General features: G+C 45.5%; 1 protein-coding gene across 12 annotated transcripts in view; it reads left to right on the top strand.

Moving 5' to 3' along the window:
• Positions 1-8,867: 8,867 nt before the first annotated feature.
• BANP (BTG3 associated nuclear protein) overlaps positions 8,868-19,259 on the top strand; it is a 153,201-nt gene continuing 142,809 nt past the window's right edge. For 7 of the 12 annotated variants that reach the window (XM_059667108.1, XM_059667110.1, XM_059667109.1 and 4 more), the window contains exon 1: positions 8,868-9,007. The gene's annotated coding sequence lies outside the window, so the exon portion shown is untranslated. Of the gene's footprint in view, positions 9,008-9,597; positions 9,985-10,817; positions 10,903-19,259 lie in introns of those variants that run through there. The other 5 variants (XM_059667101.1, XM_059667102.1, XM_059667100.1 and 2 more) reach the window with 4 other exon arrangements.

The following is a 19,259-nucleotide window of genomic DNA, read 5'->3' as shown; positions in this document are numbered from 1 at the left end:
TTCTGTCCTGGCTGGTGTGGCTCAGTTGTTTGAGTGTTGTCCTGTGCACCTAAGGTCACCAGTTCAATTTCTAGTCAGGACACATGCCTAGGTTGCAGGCTTAATCCCCAGTAGGGGACATGCAGGAGGCAGCCAGTTAAGGGGATTGGGCCTAAGCTGGCAGTCAGACATCCCTCTGGCAGCCCGGGGGGCCCTCGGGGGATGTCTACTTGCCAGCAGGGAGCAGGCCTAAGCTGCAGTAGGACATCCTTAGCACTGCTGAGGAGGTGGGAGAGGTTCCCACCACCACCACTGTACTGGCAGCTGTCAGCCTGGCTTGTGGCTGAGCAGAGCTCCCACTGTGGGAGCGCACTGACCACCAGGGTGCAGCTCCTGCATTGAGCTTCTGCCCCTGGTGGTCAGTGTGTGTCATAGTGACCGGTCATTCCCAGTCGTTCTGCTGTTAGGGTCAGTTTGCATATTACCCTTTTATTATATAAGATAGAGGCCTGGTGCATGGGTGGGGGCTGGCTTGTTTGCCTTGAAGGGTGTCCCAGATCAGGGTGGGGGTGCTGCTGGGGTGCCTGGCCAGCCTGGGTGAGGGGCTGATGGCTGTTTGCAGGCTGGTCAACACCCCCACCCCCCAGTGGGGACCCTCACCCCATGGAGGTTTGGCCAGCCTGGGTGAGGGGCTGATGGCTGTTTTCAGGCTGGCCACACCCACTTAAGGGTGGGGGGTCCCCACTGGGGTGCCTGGCCAGTCTGTGTGAGGGGCTGAGGGCCATTTTCAGGCTGGCCAAGCCCCCCCCGCGATGGAAGCTCCCAGCCTCTCCTTTTTTTCTTTTTCTTTTTTTATTCTGGGATTTATTTACCTTCTATAATTGAAACTTTGTAGCCTTTAGAGGAGCTCAGAGCCAGTCAGTGCAGGCAGAAGGGAAGCTTGGCTTCCTCCATCATTGGGGCAACCAAGCCTCCTGCTTGCTCCAGCTCCATGGCTGCCGGCCACCATCTTGATTGGGTTAATTTGCATATAGTCGCTTTGATTGGCTTGTGGGCATGGCTTAAGGCATAGCGAAGGTATGGTCAATTTGCATGTCTGTCTTTTATTAGTGTAGATTATTATTATTTTGTTAATCCTCACCCAAGAATATTTTTTCCATGTTGTTTAAAATATTTTTATTGATTTTTTACAGAGAGGAAGGGAGAGGGATAGAAAGTTAGAAACATCAATGAGAGAGAGACATCGATCAGCTGCCTCTTGCACACCCCCCATTGGGGATGTGCCCACAACCAAGGTACATGCCCTTTACTGGAATGGAACCTGGGACCCCTCAGTCCACAGGCCGACGCTCCATCCACTAAACCAAACCAGCCAGGGCTCCATTGGTTTTTAAAGTGAATGGAAGGGAAGGGGAGAGACAGAGAGAAAGAAACATCGATGTGAGAGAGACACATCAATTGGTTGCCACCTGAAACTGAGGTATGTGCCCTTGACCGGAATCAAACCCGGGACCCTTTAGTCTGCAGCCAACACTCTATCCACTGAGCCAAAATGGCTAGGGCTCCAGTACTATTTTAAATAGGAACAGGCATTTTTGTCTTGTTTTAAATATATTCTTATTAATTTCAGAGAGGAAAGGAGGGATAGAAAGGGAGAAATAGAAACATCAGTGATGAGAGAGAATCATTGATTGGTTGCCTCCTGCACGTCCCCTACCGGGGATCGAGCTCACAACCCTGGCATGTGCCCTGACCAGGAATCAAACCATGAGCTCCTGGTTCACAGGTAGGTGCTCAACCACTGAGCCACTCCGCACAGGCTTGTTCTTGATCTTAAAGTAAAAGTTTTCAACCATTTCACCATTGAGCATGATGTGGGTTATAGACCTGTCATGTATGGCCTTTATTATATTGAGTCTTTTCCTTCTATACCATATTTGTTAAAAGTTTTAATCATCAAGGATATTGAATTTGTCAAATGCTTTTTTTTTGCACTTACTGAGATGATCATGCAATTTTTATTCTTCATTTTGTTTTTTTTAATTAAATCTTTATTGTTCAGATTATTACATTTGTTCCTCTTCCCCCCCCCCCCCATAACTCCCCTCCTCCCAGTTCCCACCCCACCCTCCGCCCTCACTCCCCACCCACTGTCCTCATCCATAGGTGCACGATTTTTGTCCAGTCTCTTCCCACATCTCCCACACCCCTTCCCCCCCCCCCCCAAGAATAGTCAGTCCATTCTCTTTCTATGTCCCTGATTCTATTATGATCACCAGATTATTTATTCACTTGATTCTTAGATTCACTTGTTGATAGATGCATGTTTGTTGTTCATAATTTGTATCTTTACCTTTTTCTTCTTCTTCCTCTTCTTAAAGGATACCTTTCAGCATTTCATATAATCCTGGTTTGGTGTTGATGAACTCCTTTAGCTTTTCCTTATCTGTGAAGCTCTTTATCTGACCTTCAATTCTGAATGATAGCTTTGCTGGATAAAGTAATCTTGGTTGTAGGTTCTTGGTATTCATCACTTTGAATATTTCTTGCCATTCCCTTCTGGCCTGCAAAGTTTCTGTTGAGAAATCAGCTGACAGTCGTATGGGTATTCCCTTGTAGGTAACTGAATTTCTTTCTCTTGCTGCTCTTAAGATTCTCTCTTTGTCTTTTGCTCTTGGAATTTTAATGATGATGTGTCTTGGTGTGGTCCTCTTTGGATTCCTTTTGTTTGGGGTTCTCTGCGCTTCCTGGACCTGTAAGTCTATTTCTTTCACCAGGTGGGGGAAGTTTTCTGTCATTATTTCTTCAAATAGGTTTTCAATATCTTGCTCTCTCTCATCTTCTGGCACCCCTATAATTCTGATGTTGGTACGCTTGAAGCTGTCCCAGAGGCTCCTTACACTATCCTCGCATTTTTGGATTCTTTTTTCATTTTGCTTTTCTGGTTGGGTGTTTTTTGCTTCTTTGCGTTTCGAATCTTTGACTTGATTCTTGCGCTCCTCTGGTCTGCTGTTGGGTGTCTGTATAATATTCTTTATTTCAGTCAGTGTATGCTTAATTTCTAGTTGGTTCTTTATCACAACATCAAGGGTCTCATTAGATTTCTTGAGGATCTCACTACATTTATCGGCAGTCTCACCAGTCTTTTCGAGGGTCTTATTAAATTTATCAGCGGCTTCTAGACAGTTCTTGAGAGACCTTAAAAGTGTGGTTCTGAACTCTATATCCTCCATGGACAATTTTGTCCTGTTTCTTTGTCTCCGCATTTTTTATGCTTTCTTGGTGCACGCCCTAGTGTTCTTTGTGCACAGTCTTGTTGTAGTTAAGCCTTGATTGTTGTCGGCAATACCAGGGGTGATTTGACCTCCAGGCTAACTGGCTATGAGAGTCCGCTGTGTCTGCAGTGGAAGAGCTTCTGTGCTGGATCTCTAGGGCGGCGCTAATCTAGCATTTGCCTGAGGCTATCCCGCAAATGGCTCTGCGCAGGGCTTGGGCGGGGCGGGTCCCCAGGGATCTACAGGGCGGGCGGAGCAAGCAGTTATGGCTGCTCTCAGTTCCGTCCCTGGGGGCTCTGCCTCACAGAGTCCCAGCAACTGCTGCAAACCTCAGAGAGAAAGCTGCCTTCGAGTTCCGACTGAAGCCAGACAGTCCCGCTTCTCCCGTTTGAGTCTGGGTCCCTAGAGACTCGCCCGGATCTGGAGTTCAGAGTCTGAAACTCCCTCCCGATTGAAAACAACAACCGCGCCCTCCGCCACCAGCCCGCTCCGCGCACACTCCACACCTCAGTATTTCACTTCAGCACTGCGCCTCCTCTGAGTCTGGGTATGATATTCTCTTTCCTCCTAGTTGTAGAATTTCCACTCAGCCAGCCTTCCTGTGGTTCTGGATGATGTCCGTTCCGTCTTTAGTTGTTTTTTGAAGTGGTTGTTCGAGGCAGCAATCTCCGGCGTTAACCTATGCCGCCATCTTGGTTTTCTCTCTATTCTTCATTTTGTTAATGTGTCTATCACATTATGGATAAGTGTGTCTCCCTCTGGGTCCCTGGATGGGTGGGAGTGCTCCTGAGCCACGGCTAAGAGGGGATAAGCTTAGGTCTCAGGTTGCTTCGGGGTCCACAGCCAGAACCAAATTCAGTGGGCCTGTTACTTGTGGCCTGGGAAGGCCTGATTCTTGCTGGGTCTCTTGGCAGAAGATGCTGGTGGCAGGACCAAGGTCCATTGGAGTGTAGCCAAGTCCACAGGAGGATGGTCTGTTTCGGAATCTGTAGCTGAGACCAAGGTCAGTGAGTCTGTCATCTGGGGGCAGCTGACTCAAAATGGCCCTCCTCGGCTTTGGGCTCCACTAGGGTTTCAACAGTCTCTTACCTAAATCCCAAAGGTCCCACAAAAGCACTTCTATCCATGGATGGCTGCCAAATCATTGTTGCTGAGGGAGGATATGATGGGGATGATCCTATTTCTGCCATGTCATTGACATCACTTCCTGGTCCTTAAATCTCTTGAAGGCCCAGAATGTGTGGCTGTGGCCTGTCCCAGGTCTGGGTGGGATCCATGCTAGGGGGAGATGGGCCACAGTCAGTGTTGGGTGCTGCCTTTTCCCATTTCCCCTGAATTATCATTTGGGCTCTATCTCCAGGACTCCAGTTTGCCCCCAAATCAGCTGGATGTGCATATTAACACCTTCCTCTATTTGAGCTTCCTGGGCCACAAAATGAAAAATAAATCATAAGCACAGTTATACTTTTGATTGATTTTTCTTTTTTTTAATAAAAACACGTTATTGTTGAGAGCATTACAGATGTTCCCTTCCCCCACCCCTATTGCCCCCCTCCACTTGGTTCCACCCCCACCCCATGCCTTCACCACCCTAATGTCTGTGTCCATAGGTAAGATCGTTGGTTAATCTCTTCCCACCCATCTCCCTCCTTCCCTGAGATTCGTCTGTCTGTTCCACGCTTCCATGCTTCTGATTCTGTTTTATTCACCAATTTATTTTGTTCATTAGATTTCTTGTTTGCTTATTTTGATTTCTAGATTCAATTGTTGACAGGTATATATTTGTTGCCATTTTATTGTTCATATTTTTCATCTTCTCCTTTTTCTTAAATAATAACATTCAACATTTCATGTAATACTGTTTGGTGATAATGAACTCCTTTAGCTTCTTCTTGTTTGTGAAGCTTTTAATCTGACCTGCAATTCTAAATGAGAGCTTTGCTGGGTAGAGTAATCTTAGTTGTAGGTCCTTACTATTCAATACTTTTAATATTTCTTGTTGAGAAATCTGCCGACAGTTACCTTGTAGGTAACTAACTGCTTTCCTCTTGCTGCTTTTAAGATTCTCTCTTTGTCTTTAACCTTGGCATTTTAATTATGGTGTGTCTTGGTGTGGGCCTCTTTGGGTTCCTCTTGTTTGGGACTCTGTGCATCCTGGACTTGTAAGTCTATTTCTTTCACCAGGTAGGGGAAGTTTTCTGTCATTATTTCTTCAAATAGGTTTTCAATTTATTGCTTTCTCTCAGTTCCTTCTGGCATCTCCATAATGCAAATGTTGGTATGCTTGAAGTTGTCCCAGAGGCTCCTTACATATTTTTCTTCAGATTTTGGGGTTCTTTATTTTTTTTGCTCTTCTGATTGGGCATTTTTTGCTTCCTTATATTCCAAATCATTGACTTGATTCTCAGAATCCCCTACTCTGCTGCTGAATCCCTGTAAATTGTTCTTTATTTCAGTTAGTGGATTCTTAATTTCTGACTGGTTCTTTTCCATGTCATTAAAATTATCACTAAGATCCTTGAAAGTCTCACTAAATCCCTTGAAGCTCTCATGAAGATCCTTGAGTAAACTTATAACCATGGTTTTGAACTCTGTATCCAGTAGTTTGCTTACTTCCATTTCTTTCACTTGTGACATGTTTCTTTGTCTCTGCATTTTGGTTGCTTCCCTGTGTTTGTTTCTATGTATTAGGTAGAGCTACTATGTCTTCTAGAATTGGTAGAGTGATTTTGTGTAGTAGGTGTCCTATAGGGCCCAGTGGCTCAACCTCCCTGGTCACCTGAGCTGGGCACTCTAGGTGCGCTCCTGTGTGGGCTGTGTGCACAGGCTTATAGTTGAGCCTTGATTGCTGGTGGCATCTCTGGGAGGAGTTGACTGCCAGGCCCATTGGCTGTGAGGACCAGCTGCAACTACATTGGGAGAGCTGCTGTGTAGGAGGCAAGACCCAGCTGTGAAGCAAGGCAGGCTGATGCTAGTGCTGGATCTTGCGCCTTTTATTGATAGGTTTGGGGCATGCTGTCACCAAATGCAGCTTGTTTGAGAGAATTTAGCAAAGTCTGAAGCCTCAGCCAGGACAGGCCATTCATATGGAAAACCTGCTGCAAATAATTGGTTGGGGCTGCAAACAGGATGGGGTGAGGTCTCAGGGAATCTTCAGGGTGGAGCTAACAGTGTGCTCCAGGCTTATTGAGACCCCACTACAGCTTCCAGGCAGCCCTGCAAGGGGAGATCCCAGCACAGGAACAATTACCCTTGAGAGCAACCCTGTCTGGAAGAAAGCTGCCCCTGAGTTCCTGCCCTGATGCCAGACAAGCCAGTTCCTTCCCATATGTATCTGCGTCCCCCAGAGCCACCCATTGCTGGAGCTCACAGGTATCAAGTCAGAGTGCATTTGTGCCTTAGCTCTTAAAAAGGAACAGCTGGGTCTCCAGCAGCCTCTGTGTCTCTTAGCCACAATCCCCATTGGTTTTTATAGCCCACAGTAACAGGGGCTTCTCTTCCCAGCTCTGGAACCCGGGGCTGAGGGTCTGGTGTGGGGTTGGGACCCCTTGTTCTTCACAGGCGGCCTCCGCAGAGATGATCTCCCTTCTGATTAAAAAAGTGGCACACGTGACCAGCAGGCGTGGCTCAATGGTTGAACATCAACCTATGAACCAGGAGGTCATGGTTCGATTCCCGGTCAGGGCACATGCCTGGGTTGCAGACTCGATCTCCAGTGTGGGGCGTGCAGGAGGCAGCCAATCAATTATTCTCTTTCATTATTGATGTTCCTATCTCTCTCCCTCTCTGAAATCAATAACTTTATATATATAAAAGTGACACACATGGGTGTCAGACCAGCTCGTCCTGCGCCTCCATCCCTCCTACCAGTCTCAATGTGCTTTCTTTACTTTTCTAGTTGTAGACCTTCCATTCAGCCAGCTTTCAGGTGGTTCTGAATGATGGTTGTTCTGTATTTTAGTTGTAATTTTGATGTGGTTGTGGGAGGTAGCGAGTACAGGCGTTTACTTACACCACCATCTTGGTTTCTCCCTGATTGGTTTAATTTCTGATCATGACTTTGTCATCAGTGGCTTGAAGCCAAACAGTGTGCAAGGCTGGGAAGGAAGGAGCAGGCAAACCTATACCTGGAAGGGAGCTACAAGCAAGGACTTTGTGATGCTTTGAAATAATATGAAAAATATTACCCTACATTTACCTGCTTTCCTGTCAGATGCAAAATGTTAAGAATTCTTACATAGTTAAGGGTATAGATTTGGCTGTGATTGAGGCAGAAGGATAGAAGGCAGAGCTCTCAAGAGAACACCCCCTGCCCCCTCTCGCCTCAGGATTTTTTGTGGTTAGTTTTTAGAATCTCCCACGTGAGCAGACTCAGGTGTTTGGGATTGCAAATCCTGCTTTGGTCTCTTTCCAGTCATGAGGCCTTGTTGAGAAAAATGTTCCAATCTCTTTGGACTTTTCATCTCTACATAGGACATATCTAATTTCCATAACAATACCTTTTCCAGAGGACCTTCTGTGGTTCTTCGGAATTTCTTTAAGGCACATTTCCTGGAAAGGAATCCAGTGACCAGCCTTAACAGAACCCCTGATTGTTAATTCTGGAAGAATTATATCAAAGAAAATGCAAATTCATCTCAACAAGTTTTCCCAACATTGCACAACTGCTTGCCACCCCGAATCAGGGTTTTATTGTTGGCAAAAAGGAAATGATCATGGTAAAGCATTTTCTTTTCCAAATGAAAATAGTTCCACAGTCTTGTATTTGGATGACCAAAGGAATTCTTGCTCAGTGTAAACAACTCAGAAAATAGGGGAGAGTATAAAGAAGAAAAACGAAAAGTAATGGTAATTCCAGCACACATGAAAAGCAATGGTGATACCAATACACAGGAATAACATTCCTGGGAATTCTCCATAATTTGGGATTTTTTTCCTACGAGTACCCACAAACGCGCAGTTATACTACATACATATATTATATCCACATTCATGCTATATTTGCATTCATACAGCTTATATTTACATTGGCACAGATATATAACATAACATGTAAAAATATATCACATTATAGTTTTTCCACTCGCGTGCACTCAAGACTGTATTAATGACACTAGGAACCCCTAATTACACCTATTTGGGGGTGGGGAGGGAACCCCGCCAGAGCGGAAGCCAGCACACTCGGGAGCAGTCAGCTCGAGCATATGAACTACAAGTCCCAGCAGCCCAAGGCGCGGGCCAGGCGACCAGAGTTTGTAGAAACTACTAGTACCGGCAAGCATGGAGCAGACGCCGGGACTACAAGTCCTAGAATGCACTGCTCCCGGATCGCGCAGGGCCCTCCGGGATATGTAGTCGTTGCGGGGAGCTAATTTCTATTCCTTCAATATCAAAGAAAATGCAAATTCCTCCAACGGCCCACCAACGCGACTTCTAACCGGCAAGCGAGAAGCCCGGGCGCACCATAGGGAAGTAAAAACTCTTCGGGGTCCCAACTGTGGCGCGGGAGCAGGACGCGTGCGCATGCTCGGCGGCTATGGGCGCGGGAGATGGCGCGCCCCACAGGCCTAGAGCGACAGACCCCGCCCTCGCTCCCAGCGCGCCCGTCCGGGGAGTCTGCGCAGATGATGCAGGGTGGAGGGCCGCGGGGAGCGACTCCCAGCGCCTGCGCAGATCAGCGGCTTCTCTCGCGAGGACGGGCGCCATTATCGCATCTCCCCGACAAACACCACGAGAATTCCGCAGCCCACACGGTAATTGCAGCTCCCGCAGCCGGTCGCGTCTCCACCTCCCCCTTCCCGCGGGGCGAGACGAGAGCGAGATCTCCCCTCCTCCCTCCTCCCTTCGCCCTCCTCCGGCCGCGGCGCCCGCGCCCTCCGCCCCCACCCGGACGCCCTGCTCGGCCCGCCAACGGCCCGCTGCCTCCGTCCGGTAGCCCCTTCAGCGCCCTCGGGCCCCGCCTCCCCCGTGAGCCCTGCGGGCACCCCGCCTACCCCCGCGTTCCCCTCGGCCTAGTCAGCCCCTCCGGACGCCCCACGGCCTTAGCGCCCCGGGCACCTCTGCCCCCTGCAGGCCTGCGGGCACCCCCGTAACCCCGCCGCTCCCTCCCTCCGGGCGCCCCTCCACCCTGTCAGTCCCCCGGTTTCTGAGGCCCCCCGGCCCCCGCGTCCTCGGGCGCCTGGCGCTCTCCCCGCAGCATTCCGACACCGGGGAGCCGGGTCAAAGGGCCGAGCGCAGGCTGGTTTTCTTCCCGGAGAAGACGGTTCCGTTCTTTCCATCAGTTTTCTTTCGCACTTGCACTCCTCCCGCCCCGCCCCCGCCCCCGCCCCCTGCCCCGCGGCGTCTGGGTAGGACGGTCCGGGTGACCTGCCCGGACCGGGGGCCGCGCCAGCTGCATTGAGACTTGGGGAGCAGCCCTGCGAGAGGGGCTCCCCGCAGACGGCCGGCTCGCAGCTGCGGGAGGGGCAGGCTGGCCTCACTTGTGGGAAATGGGGAAACTGCTGACGCCCAAGACCCTCCGGTGGCCGCTCCTGTCGGCCCCCTTCCCGCTCGGTGTTAACCGGCGGGGCATGGAGCCCCGAGAGCCAGGCCGCGAGCGGCGTTCGCTGGATCCGCCCGCGGCTTCCCGGCGGCAGAGGGGGGCGTACGGGGCCTTCTGGGGAGCAGGCAGCTTTAGCCTCGGGGCGGATCCGGCCCAGGGCTCCCCCGCTGGATGCATGGGGATTTCAGGGTGTGTTTTCCCCCCTCCCTATACTTCTTCTTCTTCTTTTTTTTTTTTTTTTTTTTTTTTTTGCTATTTCTGTGGTTTAATCCTTTAAAAATGTGGCCTTAGTTTTTTGCTTTGAACCCCGCCCCCCGTCCCGTGCCTGTGCCTTCCACGTCCACTGTGAGCGGATTGCATACATTGCCTTAATAGAGGACTGATTTGTCTGATGAGATGGCAAGGATTGCCTTGATATTGGAGAAATAAATATTCCCCGAAGAACTGTCAACAAGAGTGACTTCCGAGGATGGAGAGCTTGCCTCTCCCGACCAGGGAGGCCCAGTTTAGCGTCTGGAAGTGGAACAGGTGGTTGCTCGCTAGTTGGTGTGACCTGTTCTTCCCAGATGTCCGCCGAGGACTGTGCGCTGAGACCCGACTGCGCTGGTAGAACGAGCACTGAACTAAACCAGTTGGTGAGAGGGTAGAGCTGTAGCTGGAAGTTTGGGAAACAGAAAAATAACGGGATAGTTGAGTGGTCTTCAGTGAGGGAAACGGTACATTAGAAAATAGATGATTGGATAACATAACGTCCAGCTTTTAGGACAACCCTGGGTACAGATAGCCATCCAGTGGTAAAAGGAAACTTGAGAACTGCCTGTAAAGTTCTATCTATTCAGCTCCGTTTCCCCTTTGTCTTTCAGTTAAAATAATATGTTGTTGTCATGTATTCTATCATGGGCTTTAAAACACACACACACACACACACACACACACACACACACACACACACACACACACACACCTGCCGTTAATGTGCCGTGGCAGGGACTGCTAATCATCTCCAGTGTTTCTCATCACAGCGACCCAGTGAGCTACTGTCCTGTTTTATGGATGAGGTGACAGATCCAGAGGTTAAGTGACTTGCCTACGACACACAGAGCCAAGGTTTGAATGTTCTTAAAAAATTAAACATACGTGTATTTAATCTTTTAAAGAATTATACACAATGAAAAACTTACAATGAAAAGCAACAGTCCCCTGTCCCACCTTTCAGTCCCCCTCCTTATATCTTTTTGTTGTTTCTTCAAGAAGTTCTTAATAGCTCTAAATGATAAGCTGATACTAATTTTACACATTTTTCATGTTACGATAGTATGATTTAGCTCTTAATATATTTTTTCTATCTGCTGAATTCACTGTTTCAGTTAACTCAAATTGTAACTATGTAAATACTGTTTGTTAATGCATTTTCCTTCTAATACAGCTGTTTTTTCTATTGTTTGTAATGGCCTTTCTCTTTGCGTTTCCTGTGTCCATTGACGCCTTACATTGTTTTAACCCTTTGAGTGCCAACCAATATCCTAGGAACTATGCTAAAATTGCCAAGGCATTTTTGCTGATTTTACAGCAGTTTAGGAAAAAAATTATGAGTCGCAGGTAAATGAAGTTACATATTCAAAAACCTAAGGAAATCTTTACTACATTTGTTTTCTGCACTTAAGTGCCATCTGTTAATAAAGAGTGAACTACTAGCATCTAACAGTGACACTGCAGGAGGAGCGCGATAGCGCTCCCTGGCACTCTAGGGGTTAAATTCTCAATATAGTGTCAAATCTCTTCAACCTTCCTGGCCCCCTCCAACCCTCTGTCCTTTTTCTAACCTGGATTAACTGCTCCATGCCAGCACAGGCATCATCCTGATATTTTCCTTTGTTATACATCTGGACTTGTTCAGGACTCCATATTTTAATCTTGGCTTTTTTCATTTCAATGAGAGCCTTTGGCCAAGTAGCCTTATTCCTTTTGGCTAGCTTTTTAGGATCCTCTTTCATTTTAGGACATTTCCAGCATGCCAAAGGATGTGCTCTTTGATCCTGGGGTCTTTTCCTTCAGCTCTGGGAAAGTCTCTTGTTTCATTTATTTGAGAATTTCTTCTGCTCTTTTCTCTTTTACAAGTTCCTGTTAGTTTGATAATGGACATCTTGACCTCCTGAATCTATCTTTATCTTCTTCCTGTGTCATTTTATTCTTATATCTGAGAGAAGGCTTCAATTTACTTTCTAATTCTATTTTAAATTAGAGGTCCAGTGCACAGATTTGCGCACCAGTGGGGTCCCTTGGCTTGGACTGCGCCCGCTCACAATCCAGGACCCCTTGGGGGATGTTGGACTTCTGGTTTTGGCCCGATCCCCACAGGCCAGGCCGAGGGATCCTAGCAGTGCACGAATCTGTGCACTGGGTCTCTCGGATGCATATAAGATCTTTGGTTAATCTCTTCCTGCCCTCCCCCTCCCCCCTTCCCTCGGAGATTCATCAGTCTGTTCCATGTTTGCATGCCTGTGCATTGAGCATCTGCCCCCTGGTGGTCAGTGCATGTCATAGCTACCAGTTGAACAGTCGTTTAGGCTTTTATGTATATAGATTTTTTATTTCCATAATTGAAATGTTAATTTCCAAGAGTATATTTGTTTTATTCCTTTTTCATAGTAGCTTATTGTTTTATAATGCATTATCTTCTTGACACTGAGGATACAAATAAGGATTGTTTCTTTTTTTTGTTTTCTAATTTCTTGTTTCGTTTAATGTCGCTGTTGTCCTTTAAAAAATACTGGCTTCTTGCTTCATATGGCAAGTACTCCTCAATTATTGGTAATTGTTGTCTAAAGCAAGAGGAAACCGGCAGATCTGAGTCTGTGGGGCTGGTTTTGAAAATGTGTGGGTTTCCCTTTGGGTGATTGGGAACTTGTGCTTGGACCTGGAATGCCAGATGGCTTGAGAGATTGTATCTGGGCCTTTCAGCAAAAGGAAGATCCTTTTGGTTGGGGGTGTCCCACTTGGTCTAGAGCAGTGATTGCCAACCTTTCAGACCTCACCGACCACCAGTTATTCCACGGACCACTGGTTGGCAACCGCTGTTCCAAAGGTTTCCTTAAATCAGCAGTCGCCAACCTATCAGACCTCACAGACCACCAGTGGACCACCTGTTGGCGACCACTGATCTAGAGGGCCTGTTGCACAGCTCTTCTGTACCAGGACTGTCTTCTGTGTGCAGGCGCAGACTTCGAGTTCTGCTGAGAGTCCTGGGTTTTGGGACCCAGCATGCTGCATGTGGGCTTAGAGCCCTCCTTTGGTTGTATCCACTCTTGTATGCTCTACTTGCTGTTTCCTGTGTCATCGTTAGATTCTCTTAGTCTGCCAGAAATTTGCAGTCTCTTGTCTGCCTTATTTTCTTTCTTGTGGGTTTATTATATACTGTTAAATTCATTTTAATGGGATGAGCAGTGATCACATGTGAACAGCCAGTTCCTTGCTATGAGCCAGAATTCCAGAACCTGTTCTCCACATCACTGTGCTCCTCTCTCCTGCCTCCCAGTGGTCTAGGTGATGATGCCCACCGTCAGTGGGACATGGGGCCAGTCATGATCCCCATGGCTGTTTCCATATTGCAAGTGTGGGTGGATGGTGTTTGTTCCCTGTGGAGGTTCTTCTGGCTCTGCAGCCTTCGAGTGGGTGCCAGGCTTAGCTGGGGAAGGCCAATCATAGATGAGTCTTGTAGCAAAGATTGTGATTTCAGATTCTTTAGTCGGCTTTCACTGTCAGTGTTCTAGGAGAGCCTTTCAGCATGCCAAAGTTTAAGGAATGCCTCTAGATAAGCAGTGATTACTGAACAAAGTGTAATTGTGATGCATTTTAGTCTATTGTCCTTTGAAAGTTGCACACAGTGAAATGCATCAGCTGTGTTTGCCAAGGCCTTGCTAGTGAAGTGGTCCACAGGCCAGCAACATCACCACACTAGGCATTTTAGGGAAATGCATGTTCCCAGGCCCTGCCCAGACATATGGAATTAGAATCTGCAGTTTTATAAACTTAATTTTGAAGTAATTTTACAAAAGAGTTGCAAAAATTGTTTAGAGGGCTTCCCTGCTCCCTTCACCTACTTCCCCTAATGCTGACACCTTACTAATCAAATATCCTTAGGAAAACCAGAAAATTAACATATCGGCACAGTATATTAACTAAATTATAGTCCTTATTGAACTTCATCAATTTTCCACTAATATCCTTTTTCTGTTTCAGGATCTAATCCAGGATCCCACAATTTATTCAGTTGTTACGTCTTCTTAAATCTCCAATCTGTGGTATTACATAGCCCAAAAGTATCTTTCCCAAGATATTTGTAGATTGCAAAGGAAAAATTAGTAGCATCACAGTGAAAAACCCAGCAGATACCGCCTTAACATCACCACTAATAATACATAATAATATCAGGTATGATCCACTGAGACGAAATGCATTCCCTTAGTCTAATCATGAGAAAACTCAGAGGGACATTTGCCAAAATACTGCCGAGTGCTTTTCAGAAATGTCCAGGTTTTTTTTTGTTTTTGTTTTTCTTAAACATTTATTTTCTCATAGTTTTGGAGGCTAGAAATCTGATATCAAGATGTCAGCAGGTTTGGTTCCTTCTCCAGCCTTTCTGGTTTGCAAATAGATGGCCACCTTGTATCCTCCCATGGTCTTTCCTTTGTACATATTTGTCTGATGTCTCTTCGTTTGTCAAAATTTTCTTATAAGGATACCAGTCAGGTTGGATTAGGGTCCACCTTAATGGCTCATTTTAACTTAACCCCATCTTTAAAGGCCCTGTGTCCAAATACAGTTACATTCTGAGTTACTGGGACTAAGGTTTCAACATGAATTTTTGGGGGGCGGGGGGGGGGACGACACACACAATTCAGTCCATAACAGGTGACAATGTGGCAGATTTACTTTTCCTAAATAATATTTTCTACAATTTCTATAATGTTTCATTATTTTACAAGGAGCCTAATATTCTTCCTATATAATAAAAGCCAAATATGCAAGTGTCCCGTCCTCCGTCCAGCCAATCAAAGTGTAATATGGTAATGATATGCTAAGGCTGCTCAGCTGCTTGCTATGATGTGCACTGACCACCAGGAGGCAGGCAGTCAACCGGTCGACGGGTCACTATGACGTGCACTGACCACCATGGGGCAGACACTCCGACTGGTAGGTTAGCTTGCTGCTGGGGTCCAGGCAATTGGGACTGAGTGAGACATGCTGGACACGCCCTGGAGTCCTGCAGTCCCTCCCCTGCTGGCCAACCTCCCGCATCCCTCCCCGGCCCCGATCATGCACCGGTGGAGTCCCTTGGCCTGACCTGTGTCCTCTCGCAGTCCGGGCCCCTCGGTGGATGTTGGAGGGCCCGTTTTGGCCTGATCCCGCAGGCTAGGCCGAGGGACCCACTAGTGTACAAATTCATGCCCCAGGTCTCTAGTCCTATATAAAAAAGGGTTATACGCAAATTGACTGAACAGTGGAACAACTGGAACGCCTGTGGCCCCTTGCCCTGGCTGGCCCAGCCTCCGAGTGGTTGCCCCGACTCCAGTCGGGGGCAGGACCGGCTGGCAAACCACCTGTGGCCTCTCACGCCAGCCCGCCCACCCCTGATGGCCGCCATTGGGGCGGGCCGGCTGGAATCCACCAGTGCACGAATTTGTGCACCGGTCCTCTAGAGTGTGTGTGTGTGTGTGTGTGTGTGTGTGTGTGTGTGTGTGTGTATAGACACACATACATATATACATATATGGCTAATATGCAAAGTGTCTCCTTGGGAGTTTGACCAGGAGACTGGGAGTTTGATCACTTGCTATGATGTGTGCTGACCACCAGGGGATGATGCATAACGTGGCAGGTGACCAATGGCAGCTGGGTGCTGAGGGAGTGAGGGAAGGAGGAGGTAGGGAGGTGGGGAACCTGATAGGTTCTGATCGCTGGCCAGGCCTAGGGACCCTACCGGTGCATGAATTTCATGCACTGGGCCTCTAGTTATTTTATAATTTGGAAAAGCAACAGTATTAGAACAAAAGTATTTGTGTTTACATTTAAAATACAGTTAGAATCTATGTGTGATAATTACAGATTTTTCATTTACATGAAATGTCTTCTGGATATTTGAAAGTCAAGGGATGCCGGACAATTATTGTGAAGGATTAACCCAAGCATTACAGGATGTACAGCCCCCCCTCCCCTTACAGTTGCCAGTGGCACCTCTTCTCCATCACTTGGGCAACCAAAAAATATCTCCCATGGTTGAAAAAAAGTCCATTGATCATCCCACTTTAAAGTATAAATATTATACTAATATTTGCAAATGTTTTCTCACCCTTTTAAAGTAACAGAGGAAGAAATCATGCTAATTACCTTTGGCTGTGCCAGTGGGAAGGTTGTGTCTCAATACTGGCAGTTTCATGATAGCTAAAGTTGTCTAAAGACAATGAAGCCTCTTTTGTTGCAGTTTATCCAAATTACAGTCTTGATGCTCAGGAGAAAATATAATAATAGCAAAAGGGTAGTGAACCCTGAATATATGCCAGACACTGTCCTAGTTCTCTACATATGCAAAAATTCATTCATTTGCAATAACCCTGTGAGGTAAACGCACCTGAATTAAGCACTTTACAAATATTATGGCATGTGATCAGCAAAGAAAAAATGAGATTACTACAGATTTGGAAACTAAGGCTCAAATCTCTCTTGGGAAGCAGACAGCTTATGTGTATATACTTTATTACATGTACAAAATAATGTCAAACAAAGTTATTGCCACAATGAAAGTGTAGAGAACCAAAGAAATGCTGTGAATATATTTTCTAAATCGATTTAAGTTAGCAGTCAACCACTTACTGAATATTGTGAGCTTCTGAGTTACTTAACTAATAAGCTGTATTGTGGAGAAGTGACATACTGGTTTTCCCCAGATGTTATTGTAAAACAACTCAATTGGGCTAATAGTAGCCCCAGTTTTGTGAACTGATATTTCTCTCCTAAAACAGAAGCAATATTGTGACAAATCCAATAAAAGGCTTTATTTTTATTTTGTTTGTTTGTTTGTTTTATTTTATTAAGAGAAGGCAGTTCCAGAGATTTTTGAGAAAACTGATTTTTATGCCCTGAATTCTTGGGGCATCACCTACTTGGTGTAATTGTTAGTATCAGCTGAAGTAAAATCTTACAAAGACTGTCAGAAAATGCATAAAAGGCTAATAGGTATGGTTTCTAGCATATCCATACTCTTCTGTTGTGGCTTAAAGTTGATTATGAATAATACTTCAGGAAATAAACTTCAGGTTTTGATATAATTGGAAAAAATTATAAACTTTTAAAAATAATATGTTTTATTGATTTCGGAGAGAGGGAGAGAGAAGGGAGAGAAAGAAAAAAATATCAATGATGAGAGAATCATCAATCAGCTGCCTCCTGCATGCACCTTACTGGGGACTGAGCTTGAAACCTGGGCATGTGTCCTGACCAGAAATTGAATTGTGATCTCTGGTTCATAGGTCGACACTCAACCACTGAGCAATACTGGCTGGGCGAAAATTATAAATTTAATAGCTTTTTTTTTTTCTTCCCGTATTCCCCCTCACCACATAGTAGTCTGGGGATCTTTGATCCACTGTTTTGAGTTAAATGCATTTGCTTTTTTCAAGGTTGATTTTCAGGATAAAGCATACAGTTGTTTATCTTAAAACTTAGACTTTTCACAAACATTTTCCTTTTATTATTGTAAAACAACACATCAATGTAAAAGAAAATTCTGAAAGAACCCCTCTAATCCTACCACATTAATGTTATATATCTGAGAATATTTTTCCAGTTTTTACCTGCAAAAGATATTTTTAACATAATTTGTCTACATATGTACATAACATTTTCAGTGACTTTTACTTAAAAACATGACAGTTATTTTCCCCATTCCATACTTCTCATGATAATCTAATCCATTTCTTTGAGTGGATGTATCATAACTTGCTTAGCAGTTTTTTTATTGTTGGTCATTTAGGTTGTTTCTAGTTAATCTATAGATGGAATGTCGCCATTAATAGAAGTGCCAGTCTTGAAGGACAGGGAAAGACTCTCTTTGCATTTAAAAAGTTGCCAGGGTTGCATATTCACTTTGATGTTGAAGAAATGCTTCTGTGTTAGATGGTCGTCAAGGAAATAAGAAATAATGAACCACAAATCTTGTTTTGTGTGTGGGTTATTTAGGTGTGCTAGGCACAAGTTCTAGATGATTTTTCATTAATGATTTATTGATAACATCTGTTATAGCTTATTAGCTTTAACATCTGTTATAGCTTATTAGCTTTAGTTTTTCTTTACCATCTTCATCTGTCCTACATGTATCCTGAAAACATTAGCTATACAATTAAATATGTTACATGATGGTGCAAGACTGACTTTAAAATGCCCATGTACAATAAACATTTTCTCATTTGAAGAAAAGATTTCTGGGGGGAAATGCACATTAAGGGTCTCAATGAGAATGTCTCCGATAAAAGTTTTAAAAGCCCTCCCAAAACCAGAAGTAAATAAAGATTGTTATTGTGTTCTCTGATTTCACATAAAAACAAAATCACATAATGAATTGTTTGTCAGAAGTGCTCTGAACCATTCTGAAATATTCATTTTTGGGGATATGAGGAGTTTTAGGATTTTGAAAGCAAATATTGAGTGGGATTACATGCTTGCAATTTACTCTTAAAAAGCTATACTTGTCTTGTTCATGGACAGTTTTCTGAGCTCATTTAGCACATCACAGAACTAGAATCTTAGCAGTCATCTCTGCCTTCGCAAATAGTTTTAAAAATAACTTCTAGGTTTCCCACTTTTGTGCAGGATGTGAAACCACTTAAAAATGAGAGCCTCAGCTACTCATCTCATTTATGCCCTCTGCCTTGTCTTTGGCTCTGTCCACTGTCCAGGGCTGTGCTCAGCCTGTCTCCATGGACGAGAGGGTGCCTGTCCTCAGTCCTAAAGTCAAGAAGCAGAAGGCATGCCCTTGACCCGTTCCCACTCCCATTGCAGTGGCGAGGTTGGGCATCCACATCATAGTGCTCCAAAGTAAGTCTCTTAAGTGGAAGTGGAGCTGGGCATCAGCACCCAGAGCCTCCCATTGCTTGAAACCTGTGGATATTTTTGAATTAAAATATGATAGAACCATTTACTTTTTAAACCACAAGCAAATAGTTTGCCCCAAATGCTGTAAAATCATGAAATCGGTTCCTATTTTGAATTGACATATCTGCATTTTCCACATTTACCCATAGTTAGGAACTGTCTGATGTGATTAAAATGTTTTGGATTATCTACCTCCATGATGGGGTGACAGTAAAGTTCACTTTGTCTCTTTAAGAAGCCTCACGTTGGGTAGGGTGGGATGGTGGTGGTGTGAATGATGAGGTGCCCCAGACAGGTAACACACAAGGTGGGATTTC

This window comes from Myotis daubentonii, chromosome 15 (genome assembly GCF_963259705.1).
Source record: "Myotis daubentonii chromosome 15, mMyoDau2.1, whole genome shotgun sequence".
Lineage (NCBI taxonomy): Eukaryota > Metazoa > Chordata > Mammalia > Chiroptera > Vespertilionidae > Myotis > Myotis daubentonii.
Note: the sequence above shows the minus strand (reverse complement) of the source record. Positions and strands in the feature narration are given on the sequence as shown.